Here is a 6,000-nt window from a genome sequence, read left to right as displayed (position 1 = left end):
AAAAGCACGGGTAATAGACTCACGCAGCTCTTACTCAAGATGTGACATGATACCGAGACTCAACCAAACACCTTTCAACCTTGCAAGACCATTTTGTCGGATTCTCGCGGTTTCACTCATGCACTCATAATGGGTGATTTATGTAAGATAGAAAGAAATAAGACACTCACTCAACTTATGAGATATGCATGCAATCTAATGTGATAAGAGATCCTCCAGCTAATACGCATTCACGAAACAGACCAAGTACATGTATCAAGGACAGAGAGGTGGTAAAGTGGCATGGGTATAGAAGTGGCTTGTGCAAAAGCACGTATGGGTATGTGAGGCTCAGACGGTAGTCGCAGCTCTAGACCAATAGCCAAAACTAATAAGTAATAAATCAAACATCCAACTGGAGAAATAATCTCAACTTTGACAACATATGAGAGAAATGTAAAGGCTCTCCAAATGTGCATTAGACTCCAGTAATTACCACACACGACCTCCTAACAAAACTGAATGAAGCATACATTTTTTTCTCTTCTTTTTTGAATATTTTCATTTTTTCGAAACTTTTTTTTTTTTTCTCTTTTTTTTTTTTTTTTTTTTTTTTTTTTTTTTTTTTTTTTTTTTTTCTCTTTTGTTTTTTTTTTCTTTTCGAGACTTTCATCATTTCATTTTTTCTGCTACATAACATTCTCCTTTTCCACATAAGAGGTCACACAGTTGCTATAAAAAGATAGCTACTACCCACATGACAAATAAAGTCTCAACCCAACCAAAGTAGCTATAACAATAAGGCTCAAACAATCACATCGTCCCAAAAAAGGTAGGCAAATTCTGGAATGTAGCTAAGAAATAGGATATAAAATGGCTACATGGTTCAAACGGGCTAACAAAACTGGGTAATGTAAGGCTTATTTGAACAATGAGAATCGCCTATCCACATGTACTTAATCAAATGAACGCGCAAAAGCTAAGAAACTAATGTCACACTTATGCAGTTTGATATTACATATACCACAAGGAGACCACACTCATTAGCCTAAATAACAATGAGACCGGTTTATTAATGTTCCCGGCCTAGGAAGCTCTAAAGACCTCAGAAATTTAAGTGGTTTACCAACAAAATAAAGTCAAGTCTACTCGGCATAAGGTATATTGTGACGGTCAAGACTTGAGTAAAGAGCTTTGTTCATCATAGCTAACAGGTCAAAACAACGTACATGGACAACTAAATGAGACTCAAATGCAAAGACAAAGCAAGTTGTCATCATTGCTATACAATTCACCATGACTCGACTCAAAATAAACAAAAATAAATAAAAGACATGTTTTTGGATTTTTTAATTTTCAATTTTTTTTGATTTTTTTGATTTTTTCACACAACAATAAATAAAAGCACACAACAGAAATAAACACACTCCCCCAAACCTAAATGTCACAGTGTCCTCATTGTGACGCCTATAGCATAGCAATCACACAGAAAACCAGCAACCTATAGGACACTACTAATAAAGGAAAGAGGGTAAAAAGGAAATGCAATAAAAATAAAAAGAAAGATAATACCACCGTAATGCAAGCCTCCCCAAACCAAATGGAAAAAGAGGGATGTAGTGACCACCGTCACTCTGGGCTCCAGAACCATCATCAAAACCATCAATATCAAAGATATAAGGACATAAGCTCGGGATCGGGAACGGCTGCGCCACGGCCTCTACCACGAGTGGGTCTCCGAACACGGCTGCGACCACGAGTGCCTCCGAGAGCGGCGGTGGAAGTAGAAGCGACAAACGGCCGAATGGGCCTCTCTGGGAACAAGGGATGCCGGTGTCCTCCCCGAAAACAGAAGTAGGCTGAGAGGGGCGGACTGGAGTGTAGAAGGGACGGCCTAATGCACCAAACTCGGTGCTAAACTGTCCAAACTCTGTAGGAGTCACTCCGTAAAGATGAAACACACGGCTGTCGTCACCAGGAGTAGTGTAGTAAGAAGGTGACACACCGCGATCCGCCCCCGAAGCTAAAGTCATAGCCTCCATCCGTTCCCACATCCTCCTCTCTGTCAGCGGTGTTGATGCCGCATGCATCCTCACTTCCCGTTCAACGACGGGATCAAAATGGTAACCTGGAGCGTAGCCTGAAGTGGAATAGGCTGAAGGAGGTGGAGGAGGAGCGGGCTGGTAGGAACCTGGCAAATGGGTAGTAGGTGCACGACGTCTCCGGCGCCCGCCGGTCGTAGTAGTAGTACTAGACCCAGGAAGAGTGACAAGAAGGTCCTCAGGAATCAGGTAAGTAACGGGTGGGGGTCGCTCCACAGCCGTACTCTCCTCTAGTGGGTCAACAGAAGGCAAACGGGCGCAAGGTAGAAGCATATACGACTCACCCCGGACCTTCCAGTAATGGTCCTTCCCATTCCTAATGTCAATATACGAAATGTCATAGCGAAGGTGGTCATCATCAACAAGCGGCTCATACTCAGCAATGGGCTCATATGGATCACCACCCGCAAAATCACAAACAGCTCTAGCAATCTTGGTGACAAGAGCACCACAATCGAGGTTCCCATATCGCCCAATGGCCCTATCAAATGCTGAACAGACAAGAGCAGGGGGAGAGAATTGGAATGTCTCCTCCCTAAAAGGGTTCAAGTAACTAGCAAGTATTAAGACCTCAATAGTGGAGGTCTTGCTCTTATCAGTCCGACCATACAGCAAATAACTCAGATACCTCAAAAACATACGAAGGCAAACGTGTTGGACATCTAACAAAGCCATGGCACTAACGTCGGCGTCCGCGTAAACCAGATAAATAAAGGGAAATAACGAGTAGCGGACAACCCACCAACACCATACAAGTCCCCTTCAAGATGTTTATCCAATCCCAGGATTTCGTAAATACGGCCAAAGGTCAAAGACCGTTCAACATTAAGCAAACGAAATCGATTAGGTGATCACCGGGCAAATAAGTAAAAGAACTCGAAAATTCAAGAGTCGGGGGCGGGGTAAGATAACTCGTGGAGCGTGAAAAGACCCTGCAGCCCAATCTCGTTAAACATACCAAACATAATATCATCGATCTTCAATGTGCGCAAAATTTCTCTGTCCACGCATCGGGTGGCACTCATAGACTTAGATAACGGTATTCAAACCTCGTCCTTCGGCTTTGTCGCGAAACTCGATAAATGGATAATCGTCTAAGGGGGACAAATCATCCTCCGAAGACACAATCGCCTCGGAATTACTTAAGGTTTGTTGAACCGGTGCTCTCCTTTCTCTAGTCCGCTTATTACCTTGCCCGGAAGTTGACATTATCTACATAAGAACAAGTAGAAAATCAAACTTCAAATGTCCAAAAAAACAGTCCCGGTTTTGGCATTCATGGGTCCGAAAAATCAATTTTTAAGACTCCAAATGACAATGAAAGCATCCAAAAACTTAGGGGAACATGAGTATATATCAAATATTGAAGATTCCAAGCAATAGAATACAATTCTAACCAATTTAATGCAAAATTTCTACCCGGATTTTGAAGAACCCTAATTCCCAAATTAGCAAATTAGGCATGAATTTCAACAAATAGGGGGCTAGAAAGCAAGGAAATAGCAATTGTATACTAGCAAGGGAATATTTAACACAATAAACTCAAGATTTAAGCAACAAAAATCAGAATTTTCGAGACAAATAAGAGCAATTTCGTGACTTACCCGAGTAATTCAAGCAATGGAATTGAGAAAATAAGCACAAGAGAATAATTCAATCAATTAATAAGCAAGAAAGCACAAAGTTTTAGTGAGTTGTGATGATGATTATGATGAATAAAGAGAGAATGAGTAGTAGAGGAGGAAGGAATGCAGGAAGTATGTCGAAAAAGGAAGAAGAAAAGTGAAGGAAATAAGAGCAATTAAACACAAAACCGGCAAAAACAAAACGCGGAACCGGGTTTATTTTGGTTCCTCGATCGAGTCGCATGTGACTCGGTCGAGGATCCAATTTCTGGACTACCCAACTCTCGTTTTAAACTTTTCTAAATTCAGCACAGGTTCCTCGATCGAGTCGCAAGTGACTCGATCGAGTCAATAGGTTCCTCGATCGAGTCGCCATTGACTCGATCGAGGAAGTAGGTTCAGGCTCCTTTCTTCGTCATTTGTTACTCATAACTTCAAATCCCGTCAAATTTCCTGCAAAAGACACTTGAAAGCGCATCAAGTACCCTCTCCTCGTCTCTCCAAGTTCAAAGAAACATAAAAACAAAAGCAATACGTGAATTTAAATCCTAATTACAAACTAATGATTTACAAAATCCGAGCCGCCTCTCGGTAGAAGGGCTGGTTTTTGCGGTCCCGCACGACCGTAATTCTTCATCAGTAAGAAGAATCAATGGGGAAGAGGTCAAGAGCCTCTATTACCCCCACGAAAGCACCTTCATAATAAGTCTTCAAGCGTTGCCCATTCACTTTGAAGGTCTTTCCTGTGTCAGAATGCAGTGTAACTGACCCAAATTTGTTCACATCGATATAATGTGAACGGTCCAGACCATCTACTCTTCAATTTACCTGGAAACAAGCGCAAACGAGAGTTAAACAAGAGAACTTTCTCACCAACATGAAATTCTCTTTGCAAGATATGCTTGTCATGCCACTTCTTCGTTCGCTCCTTGTATACTTGAGCACTATCATAGGCATGCGAATAAATTGTCTAGCTCATTCAATCGCATCGATCGTTTCTCACCCGCCAGTGAGGGATCCATATTCAGCTCCTTGATGGCCCACATAGCCCTATACTCAAGCTCCACCGGTAAATGACAGGACTTGCCATAGACAAGTCGGTAAGGTGAGGTGCCAATCGGCGTTTTGAAGGCGATACGGTAAGCCCACAAAGTATCATCGAGCTTCCTCCAATCCTTCTATTCTTGCTTACCACCTTTTCCAAGATCTGTTTCAGCTCTCTGTTGGAAACTTCTACTTGTCCACTGGTTTGAGGATGATAAGCCAGTCCTCTTCGGTGCGTAACGCCATACTTCTTCATGAGGGAATTTAGATGACGCTCATTGAAGTGCGTGCCTCCATCACTAATCACTGCGCGAGGCACTCCAAACCGTGGAAAGATAGTCTTCTGAAACAACTTAACAACAGATTTAGCATCACAAGTGGGGGTGGCAATTGCCTCCACCCATTTAGAAACATAATCTACAGCTACTAATATGTATTGGTTCCCAAAAGATGTAGGGAACGGCCCTTGGTAATCAATGCCCCAAACATCAAAAATCTCAACTTCGGAGATTCCAGTTTGAGGCATCTCATGCCTTTGCGAGATATTGCCAGTTCTTTGACAAGCATCACAAGAACGGACAAAGTTAGTAGCATCCTTAAGGATAGTAGGCCAATAAAAACCCGATTGCATTACCTTAGCAAATGTCCTAGAAGGACCATGATGACCACCATATGAAGAAGAGTGACAATGAGAAAGGATGGCACGTACCTCACCCTCTCGGGATACATCGTCTCAGTATATACCATCAAAGACACTCTCGGACAGATAGGGATCGTCCCCGTACCTCTTCACATCATGCATGAACCTCTTCTTCTGCTGATAAGATAAGTCAAGAGGAAGCGTTCCTCCTACCAAATAATTGGCATAATCTGCAAAACCATGGAGTATTTGCAGCTACGGCTAGAAGATGGTCGTCTGGAAAAGAATCATCGATGGGCAAAATCTCTCTTCCGAGAATCTCAATCTGGACAAATGATCTCGCAACAACATTTTTCAAAGACTTTCGGACTTATCACGGATTTCAAAATCAAATTCTTGCAATAATAAAATCCATCTAATAAGTCTAGGTTTAGCCTCTTGTTTGGTTAAAAGATATTTTAAGGCTGCATGGTCAGTGTGTACAATAACTTTAGAACCAACAAGATAAGCTCTAAATTTGTCTAAAGAATAGACAACTGCAAGAAGCTCCTTCTCTGTAGTAACATAGTTGATTTGTGCATCGTCGAGAGTCTTGCTTGCATAGTAAATG

This window comes from Silene latifolia, chromosome 1 (genome assembly GCF_048544455.1).
Source record: "Silene latifolia isolate original U9 population chromosome 1, ASM4854445v1, whole genome shotgun sequence".
Taxonomy (NCBI): domain Eukaryota; kingdom Viridiplantae; phylum Streptophyta; class Magnoliopsida; order Caryophyllales; family Caryophyllaceae; genus Silene; species Silene latifolia.
Note: the sequence above shows the minus strand (reverse complement) of the source record.